The following is an 11003-nucleotide window of genomic DNA, read 5'->3' as shown; positions in this document are numbered from 1 at the left end:
TATTTCAAGTGTCCTTCTTTGTCTCTTCAAATAGTCTTTATTTTAAAGTCTATTTTGTCTGATATGAGAATTGCTACTCTAGCTTTCTTTTGATTTCCATTTGCATGGAATATCTTTTTCCATCCCCTCACTTTCAAGTCTGTATGTATCCCTAGGTCTGAAGAGGGTCTCTTGTAGACAGCTCATATACGGGTCTTGTTTTTGTATCCATTCAGCCAGTCTGTGTCTCTTGGTTGGAGCATTTAATCCATTTACGTTTAAGGTAATTATCAATATGTATATTCCTATTACCATTTTCTTAACTGTTTTGGCTTTGTTATTGTAGGTCTTTTCCTTCTCTTGTGTTTCTTGTCTAGAGAAGTTCCTTTAGCATTTGTTGTAAAGTTGGTTTGGTGGTGCTGAATTCTGTTAGCTTTTGCTTGTCTGTAAAGCTTTTAATTTCTCTGTCGAATCTGAATGAGATCCTTTCTGGGTAGGGTAATCTTGGTTGTAGTTTTTTCCCTTTCATCACTTTAAATATGTCCTGCTACACCCTTCTGGCTTGCAGAGTTTCTGCTGAAAGATCAGCTGTTAACTTTATGGGGATTCCATTGTATGTTATTTGTTGCTTTTCCCTTGCTGCTTATAATATTTTTTCTTTGTAGTTAATTTTTGATAATTTGATTAATATATGTCTTGGTGGGTTTCTCCTTGGATTTATCCTGTATGGGACTCTCTATGCTTCCTGGACTTGATTGACTTTTTCCTTTCCCCCATTAGGGAAGTTTTCTATTATGATCTCTTCAAATAGTTTTTCAGTCCCTTTCTTTTTCTCTTCTTCTGGGATTCCTATAATTTGAATGTTGGTGCATTTAATATTGTCTCAGAGGTCTCTGAGACTGTCCTCAATTCTTTTCATTCTTTTTTCATTATTGTGCTGTAAAGTAGTTATTTCCACTGTTTTATCTTCCAGGTCACTTATCCGTTCTTCTGCCTCAGTTATTCTGCTCTTAATTCCTTCTAGAGAATTTTTATTTTCATTTATTGTGCTGTTCATCATTGTTTGTTTGCTCTTTAGTTCTTCTAGGTCCTTGTTAAATTTTTTTTTTTATTTTCTCCATTCTGTTTCCAAGAGTTTGTATCATCTTTACTATCATTATTCTGAATTATTTTTCAGGTAGACTATCTATTTCCTCTTCATTTGTTTGGTCTGGTGGGTTTTTACCTTGCTCCTTCATCTGCTGTGTATTTCTCTGTCTTTTCATTTTACTTAACTTACTGTGTTTGGGATCTCCTTTTCGCAGGCTGCAGGTTCGTAGTTCCCATTGTTTTTGGTATCTGTCCCCAGTGGGTAAGATTGGTTCAGTTGGTTGTATAGGCTTCCTGGTGGAGGGGACTTGTTTCTGTGTTCTGGTGGATAAGGCTGGATCTTATCTTTCTGGTGGGCAGGACCACGTCTGATGGTGTGTTTTGGGGTCTGTGAACTTATTATGATTTTAGGCAGCCTCTATGCTAATAGGTTGGGTTGTGTGTCTGTCTTGCTAGTTGTTTGGCATGGGGAGTCCAGCACTGGAGCTTGCTGGTCATTGACTGGAGCTGGGTCTTAGCATTGAGAAGGACATCTCTTGGAGAGCTCTCGCCGATTGATATTACGTGTGGCTGGGAGGTCTCTGGTGGACCAATATCTGGAACTCAGCTCTTCCACCTCAGAGGCTCAGGCCTGACATCCAGTCAGAGCACCAGGACCTGTCAGCCATATGGCCAGGTACCTGGGGATTTTCTTGCCTTTTGGGAAGTCTGAGGTCTTCTGTCAGTGTTCAGTAGGTGTTCTCTAGAAGCTCTCCCACATGTAGATGTATTTTTGATGTGTTTGTGGGGAGGAAGGTGATCTCCATGTCTTACTCCTCTGCCATCTTGAAGGTCCTCCTCCTGCTGAGCCCCTGAGCTCGTTACCTCTCCCACCTCAGGAGGTGCTGGGTGTCCCTCTTGGTGCCTTTGTGACATATGCCTGAGGAGATTTCAGGCTTTACTTGAGCATTTCTTTTCCAGACCAGGTCCAGAAACCTTCATTAAATCTTGATTGGGATAGTTTGAGAAGAGGGCAGTGTGTTATCTCATTTGTCACAAGAAAGAGCTAAATCGGACTCCATGTTCTATATGTTTCTTTGACTTTTTTTCTAAAATTCTACATTTTAGAAATAACTGTTAACATTTTGTGGTGTATCTTTCAGGAATTGCTTCTATGCATATTCAGTAATATAAATGTAAATATAAATGCTAACTTTGCAGTAAATTGTTGCAGCAACAACAGAAGACTAATATACCTAGTATGAAGGTACTAAAACTTATTTGACCAATGACTTATTATTGGGTATTTAGGTTGAATCTTGGTTTGGTTCGTTTGTTATTATGCCAGCATGAGAAAGGAAATTCAATAAGCAGTTTTGCACCTTCAACATTTCTCACTTGTCTGATTATTTCCTGAGATAAATTCTTAGAGATGAAATTGCAGGGTCAAAAATTTTTAAAGGCTTTTGGCATCTGCTGTCAAATTGCGTTTAGATCAAACTTTTTTTTTTACCACTTTATTTTACAGAGCATTGGAACACTGGTGATTTTTATTCTTTTAAAATTTTGATCATATGATAGGTAAAATGTTAGGATTACATTTTTGTTTTAATTTGCATTTTTTTGGCCACTAGTGGGTGGAGAACATGTTTTAAAGTTTAGGGATTAAAAGTGGTGACAAGCTAATTGTTCTCTGATGCCAAATTTATTCACCCTGGTTAATTTTATTAGATTGTCCAAATAACAATGAAAATGTTTTCTTAAACTACTGAGACAATTCATATTTATATAAACATATATAATATATAATTATATAAAATATAAAGTTATTGTATATATACTCAAAAATTTTGAGATAGCAATATAATCAATTGCAATTTCATGAAGTTTATGGGTATGATTTTATGAAGAAATGCTTATTTCAGATAGAGCTTAAGAAGTTAGAAACAAAAGCAAGAGGTTTGTAAAGCAAAGCAATTTTTAGTGAAGTATTAATTAAATGTAGAGCATTTGAATCTTTTTCTTTCTTTGATTTTCAGTCAATTTGGGTCATCTTTTTTTTAAAAAATAAGACTCTCTAAATAATTGCATGGCCACATTACTCTCCAGGGCACATTTTGTAATTTCTGTGGTATGTGTGTATGTGTGAGGGTGGTGGGGAGAAGAGTTAAATACCAGTTAGTAATAATGATAATATAATACATTCTTTGAAAAAATATCTGGGTATAGTAACTTTGGAAAGAAGGCACTAATTCTTTTCACCTTAATGGAAATTATGTTCATTTCTTTTTTCTAAGTACTCCCTATATTTCACCATTAAATGAGGCTCTTGAAAGTCAACCAACTATATCTTCTACATTTCTATATATAACATCATTCTTGTGCAGATATGTTATCACTATCCTATGAGAGGAAAGGAAAGCCCCTAGAAGGGAAAAAGTAAGGGGAGAGAATAAAGATAAAGGGTCCCTTAAAAATTAGATCAGTGCATATCTATGCCAGGATACTATCAGTGTTACCTAAAATGTGGGAGAACAAAGATATTTGTTTACTGTAACTTGATATACAATTTTTTTTAAACCACTTTTAGGGAACCTTATTAGAAAGTATGAAAAACTGAAAAGGCATGATGATATCATAGCAATTTTTTAAAGGAGAGACTGAAAGCTCAAGTAATTGTGTACATTAGGGAATGTTGCATTTTAGGCACTGTCATTTTGATAAAAAAGGAATTCAAGAATATTGTAAATACTTATACCTTCTCAGTGAGTGGTCCTCTCTGCATTATTTATGGAAGGACCTTTTATAGATAAGAACTAGCATTTGGTGCAATTTTGATTTGCAGCTGTCATCATAAAACCTTGATTTTGTTTTCAGATTTGTTTTCAGTTTCACAAATAAAAATGACTCAAACTGAAATTTAAGGAGAAACTGCCGAAGAAACCTTTTGATTAAATCTCTCAGAAGTGAGAGCAGTGTGGCTGTTTAGCATTTGATTGTAAATTCTTTTTTCTGTTGACCTTCCCGACAGGTTTATGTTGGATACATCTAATATCCTGAAGTGTTTTCAAAGATGTGGGCATTTTGATTAAAAATATTCCCACAAAAATTTCCAAACATCTTTTTAAGGTATCTTAAAATTAATTTAGGAAGACACTATAAGAAAATGCTGTTATTACAGAAACAGCTTCAGAGGAAAAAAAAATAAGATGTGTTATTTGGATTTAGAACTTCAAAGCTAGAATTGTTCTTATAAAAGGAAAAAAAAGTTTTCTCATGGTTAATCTCACTTTTTAAATAGAGTGAGATGAGATGGGGTATTTGAAATGAAAATGGTTAAGGAATCACTTTTACACCATGGTGGCAGAATGTTTTTTGTCTTTAATATTTTTATTGTTAAAACACCTACACACAATATATAGTCATGTACGTGGAAAATTTTAAATCAATACATGTATAAAATTAAAATTATTCCCCCTTTTCCATTCCCTAGAGATAATCACTGTTCACACTTCGATTTAGAACATTTAAGAGCTTTTTCTATACACATATAAATATATACATAACCATGAATACACAGAACTGTATTTAAATAACACTGTGATCAGACTGAATTTACTCCATAGTCATATCCTCTTTGTTTTTTGCTTTTTTTAAAAGTCAGATTTATTGAGTTATAATTTATACAGTAAAATATATCCTCTAGTGTAGAGTTCAGTTACCTTTGAGAAATGTTTATAGTAGTACAACCACCATCACAATCAAAATACAGAACATTCCTATAGGCCCCAAAATTCCCCCATACCCTTTAACAGTCACTTCCTTTTCTCTGCCCCCAGTACTGGCAGCTATTGATCTGACTTCTGTTCTGTACTTTTGTCTTTTTTTAGAATGTTATATAAATGGAATTTTTGTGCTTGGCGTTTTTCACTTAGCATAACGCTTTTGATGTTCATCTTGTTATATTTAGTTGCTTTCATTTTATTGCTGAGTTGTATTTCATTTCATAAATATATTACAATTTATTTACTCACCATTGATGAACATTTGGGTAATTTCAAGGTTTTGGCTATTACAAATAAAATTGCTATAAATATTCACACACAGTTCTTAGTGAACATGTGTTTTCATTTCTCTTAGGTGATTAAGAGTGACTTGCTGGTCATATGGTGTATATTTAAATTTATAAGAAATTGCTAAACTCTTTTCCAAAGCAGCTGTATGGTTTTGTGTTTCCATTAGTAATTTTGAGAATTCTAGTTGCTCCAGCATTTGGTATTTTCAGACCCTTTAATTTTAGCCATTTTCGTAGGTGTGTGGTGATATCTCATTGTGGTTTTAATTTGCATTTCTCTAACAACAAATGGTACTGAGAATCTTTTCATGTGCTTATTTGCTATATGTGTATCTTTGGCAAAATGCCTGTTCAAATCTTTTGCCTATTTCTTAAGTTGCATTCTTTGTCTTATTACTGAGTTATGAGTATTCTTTATATATTCTCAATACAAGTTCTTATCAGATAGGTGTTTTGTAAGTATTTTCTCCTACTTGTAGGTTTCCTTTATATTTTGTTGATGATTTCCTTTGCTGTATAGAAGCTTTTTAGTTTGACGCCATTTGTTTATTTCACTTTTGTTGCCTTTGCTTTTGGTGTCAATTCCAAAATTATCATCACCAAGACTAATGTCAAGGAGCTTACTCCTTATGTTTTCTTCTAGGAGTTTTATGATTTCTGGTCTTGTATTCAGTTTTCAATACATTTTGAGTTAATTTTTGTGTATGGTGTAAGATAGTGGTCCAATTTCATTCTTTTGCCCGTGACTGTCCAGTTTTGCCAATACTACTTATTGGAGTGACTCTCTTTTCCCCACTGTATATTCTTGGCTCTTTTTCATAAGTTAATAGACCATGTATGCGTGTGTTTATTCTGGGCTCTCTATTCAAGTCTATTGATCTATGTGTCTGTTTTTATGTCAATACCATATTGTTTTGATTGCTAGAGGCTTGTAATATAGTTTGAAATCATGACGTGTGATGCTTCTAGCTTTCTTCTTCTTTCTGAAGATTGCTTTGATTATTTGGGATCTTTTGTGTTTCCATACAAATTTTAGGAGTTTGTTATATTTCTGTGAAAAATGCCAATTGGAATTTTAATTGGGATTGCATTGAATCTGTAGATTGCTTTGGGTAGTATGGACATTTTAACAGTACTGATTCTTCTCATACTGAGCATGGACTATCTTTCCATTTATTTGTGTATTCAATATCTTTCATCAATGTCTTATGGTTTTTAGTGTACAAGTCTTTCACCATCTTGGTTAAATTTATTCTTAGGTACTTTATTCTTTTTGATGCAATTGTAAATAGGATTGTTTGCTTAATTTCTCTCTGATAGTTTGTGCATAAAAGTGCAACTGATTTTTGTATGTAGATTTTTTATCTTGCAAGTTTACTAAATTCATTTACTAGTCCTAACAGTTTTTTGGTGGAGTCTTCAGGGTTTTCTATATATAATACCATGTCATCTGCAAATAGAGACACTTTTACTTCTTCCTTTCTGATTTGGTTGCCGATTATTTCTTTTTCTTGCCTAATTGCTCTGGGTAGAACTTTCAGTACTATGTTGAATCAAAGTGGCAAAAGTGGGCATCCTTATCTTGTTCCTGATCTTAGGGAAAATCTTTCAGCTTTTCACCACTGAGTATGATGTTAGCTGTGGGTTTTTTATATATGGCCTCTGATATATTGAGGTATGTTCTCTCTATACTCACTTTGTTGAGAGGTTTTATCATGAATGGATGTTGAATTTTGTCAAATGCATTTTCTGCATTTGTTGAGATGATCTTATGATTTTTATATTTCATTTTGTTAACATGGTGTATTATATTGATAGACTGGCAGATGTTGAACCATCCTTGCATCCCTGGAATAAATCCCACTTGACCATGGTATATGATCTTTTTAATGTATTGTTGGATTTTGTTGGCTAATATTTTGTTGAGGATTTAATACATTGTTGTTCATCAGGAATGTTGGCCTATAACTTTCTCTTATGTGATGTCCTTGTCTGACTTTGATATCAGGGTAATGGTGGCCTTGTAAAAAAGAGTTTAGCCATGTTCCTTCCTCTTCTATTTTTGGAAGAGTTTGAGAAGGATTGATATTAATCCTTCTTCAAATGTTTGGTAGATTTCACCAGTGAAGCCATCCAGTCCTGGACTTTTGTTTGTTCTGAGTTTTTTGATTACTGAGTCAATCTCCTTACTAGTAATCAGTCTGTTCATATTTTCTATTTCTTCATGATTTTGTCTTGGTAGGTTGTACGTCTATAGTAATTTATCCATTTCTTCTATGTTGCTCAATTTGTTGCCATATAATTGTTCATAGTATTTTCTTATACTCTTTTGTATTCCTGTGGTATCAGGTTTTTTTTTTTCCTGTGGTATCAGTTTTAACATCTATTTTTCATTTCTGATTTTATTTCAGTCCTCTCTCCTTTTTGTTGCTGAGTCTAGCTAAAGCTTTGTATATTTTACCTTAAAAAAATAGATCTTAGTTTGTTCATCTTTTCTATTGTCTCCTTAGTCTCCCTTTTATTTCTGTTCCAATATTTTAAAATTTCCTTCCTTGTACTAACTTTGGGCTTCATTTGTTCTTATTTTTCTAGTTCCTTGAGGTACAAAGTTAGGTTATTTGAGATATTTGTTTCTCTAATGTAGGCATTCATCACTATGAACAACTCTATTAGTACACCTTTTGTTGCATCCCGTAAGTTTTGGTATGTTGTATTTCCATTTTCATTTGTCTCAAGTTTTTCTTTTCTTTTTTTTTCTTTGACCCATTGGTCATGTTGTTTATGACCCAGTAACATGTTGTTTAATCTCCATATGTTTGTGATTTTTTTCACTTTTCTTCGTGTAATTAATTTCTAATTTATTAAGACTTGTTTTATGACCTATTATATTCTGTGTGTGCTTGAGAAGAACATATATTCTGTTGTTTTTGGATTAAATGTTCTAGATATGTCTGTTAAGTCCATTTGATCTAACGTGTCATTTAAGGCCGATGTGTCCTTGTTGATTTTCTGTCTGGATGATCTGTGTTTGATGAAAGTGAGGTATTAAAGTCCCCTACTATTATTGTATGCTGTCTATTTCTCCCTTTAGGTCTGTTAATGTTTGCTTTGTATATTTAGATGCTCCTATGTTGGGTGCATAAATATTTACCAATGTTATATCCTCTTGTTGGATTGAACTCTTTATCATTATATTAATGTCCTTGTCTCTTATTACAGTCTTTCAACTTAAAGTTTATTTTAACTGATATAAATATAGTTACTCCAGCTTTCTTTTGATTTCCATTTACATGGAATTTCATTTTTCATCCCTTTACTTTCAGTCCCATTTGTCCTTAAAGCTGAAGAGAATCTCTTGCAAGCATTATGTCTCTCTCTCTCTCGCTCTCTCTAAATATATATATATATATATATATATATATATATATATATATATATATATATATATATATATATCCATTCAGCCACTCAATGTCTTTTGATTGGGCAATTTAGCCCATTTACAGTTAAAGTAAGTATTGATAGGTATGGACTTATTACCACTTTTAAAATTGTTTTTTGGAGGTTTTGTAATTCCTTTATTCCTTCTTCTCTTGTTCTCTTCCTTTGTGATTTGATGATTTTCTGTAGTAGTATGCTTAAATTTCTTTCTCTTTCTCTTTTTGTATCTACTATAGGCTTTTGCTTTGTGGCTACCATGAGGCTTACATAAAACCTCTTACATTTATATCTGTCTATTTTAAGCTAATAACAACTTAAATTCAAAGGCTATGCTCTGTCCTTTTCCCATTAAGTTATCTCTCTCTTTTTCTTCTCCTTTTCTCTTTCTTCTTCCTCTTCTCTTTTTTATTAATCTTTTTAAAATAAATTATTTGTGTTTTATGATAATTAATTCTTTTGTCATTTTAAATTCTCCTTCTCTGTCATTGGTATCTTAACTTCGTTTAGTTAACTTTTCACCATATTAATATTTTTTTGTGGTACGCGGTCCTCACTGTTGTGGCCTCTACTGTTGCAGAGCACAGGCTCCGGATGCGCAGGCTCAGCGGCCATGGCTCACGGGTACAGCTGCTCCACGGCATGTGGGATCTTCCCGGACCGGGGCACGAACCTGTGTCCCCTGCATCGGCAGGTGGACTCTCAGCCACTGCACCACCAGGGAAGCCCCATATTAATATTTTTAATGTAGTCACATATGTTGTAGTCATTGTTCATTCTGCACCTGACTTTGATTTTTGAATTAGGAAGGCATTCCCAACCCAAGGTTAGAAACACAGTCCTCTCTGTTTGATCCTGGTTTATTTCTAATTCTATCTGATTAGATGATGTGAGATAGGGAACACAGTCTAGATTTTGTTCCTTTACAGATAACCAGTGGTTTCAGAATGTTTATTATATATGCCATCCTTTCCCAATTGTTTTGAAATATCACCTTCATCATAAACTAAATTTATATATATAATTTCGGCTGTTTCTGAATGCCCTTTTCTGTCCCATTGATCTATTTTCCTGTTACTGACTAGCACCACCCTTTTAAATGACTGTTTCTAGCTAAACCAGGAAATTTCTGGAAAAAAGAGACCTAATGATCACCAGAGAAGGTGTTAAAAGATAAACAGACATTAAAAAAAGGTTAAAACCCAATATGAATCAGGCAGTAGTGCCAAACTGGAAATGGTTAGGAACTGCACTGATAGGAGGTAAGGGCAAGACTTTTATAAAAGCAAGGACATTATTTGATTAGCTATAGCTTAAGCAGTTGTCTTATTTGGGAAACCATAGTTGGCTGTTTGTGATTGATTGTCTTTAATTTTGATTTCTTAACCTTGAGGCAATTACAGGCTTAGGTTTTAGCTTATTTACATAGGCCACCAAGGCATTAGAACCACCTCAGTCCAATGACCTCCTTGTTTGTTAATTTAACAAAATGTGTTATCAGAAAACCTCCTTAACCAATTTGTTTCTCTGTCTCAATATTTTGCAAGGCTTGATTGAGACATCTGGGGTTTCCTTAAAGAGATAAATACACTTTAATTCTACTTCTTGGGCAAAACAAAACATAGAAGTCTGTGGGAATGGCAAAAAAAAAAAAAATTCAGGAATCAGAGATGCTGTGGAAATTGGGCTGATTGATTCAATAAACAACAAAGGATAGTTCTATTTTTCCACTTACCCCATCTACAGTTTTTGGTATTTGCACTGAATCATCACCTTGAGCAGGGTGTGGATGCATCACTATTATGTGAAAGCTGTATGACCCCACACTGCAGTGTTCCAGGGTTAGTCCCCAAACTCTAATCATGAGGAATTAAAAAGAACCAAAATTAAGGTGTATATTGACTAAGGTTAAGTGGGAGTAAAAGTCTTTATTTTTGGTAAAGAATTTCATTTATGGATTCCCCTAGACCTGCAAATCTCTAGAAATTATACACATAATTATTTCAGCTATGTCCTCTCATTTTGTAAGTCACATTAGGGGAGGAGCCTAAGATGAAGGATTTTCATAGTCTTTTAAAATTGGTATGGATACATTATATACTATCAGCTAAAACTATCATAAAATATACTTTTACACAGTGTAATGTTGTAATAAGAAATATATATGTGGTCTTCCTCTCTGGTTTCTGGCACAGAACTCCTAATATTATACAATAAATTAATATTTGTTTTTTGTCCCTGGCACCCTAAACAGCTCTGGAGAGATGAATAAAGGTGAAAGGAGCATGTTTTGTCATTAATAACAAGACCTTTTCAACCACACCTTGGTTTATTTTAATAAAGTGACTTTTTGGAAAGCCCATAAAATGAGGGGCTAGTGGTCAGGGGAGTCAACCATGTGACTAGAGGGTTGAAACTTTCAACCCTATGTCCTGACCTCTGG

This window comes from Pseudorca crassidens, chromosome 4 (genome assembly GCF_039906515.1).
Source record: "Pseudorca crassidens isolate mPseCra1 chromosome 4, mPseCra1.hap1, whole genome shotgun sequence".
NCBI lineage: Eukaryota > Metazoa > Chordata > Mammalia > Artiodactyla > Delphinidae > Pseudorca > Pseudorca crassidens.
The sequence above is the reverse complement of the archived record's forward strand: the minus strand, read 5'-3'. Positions refer to the sequence as shown.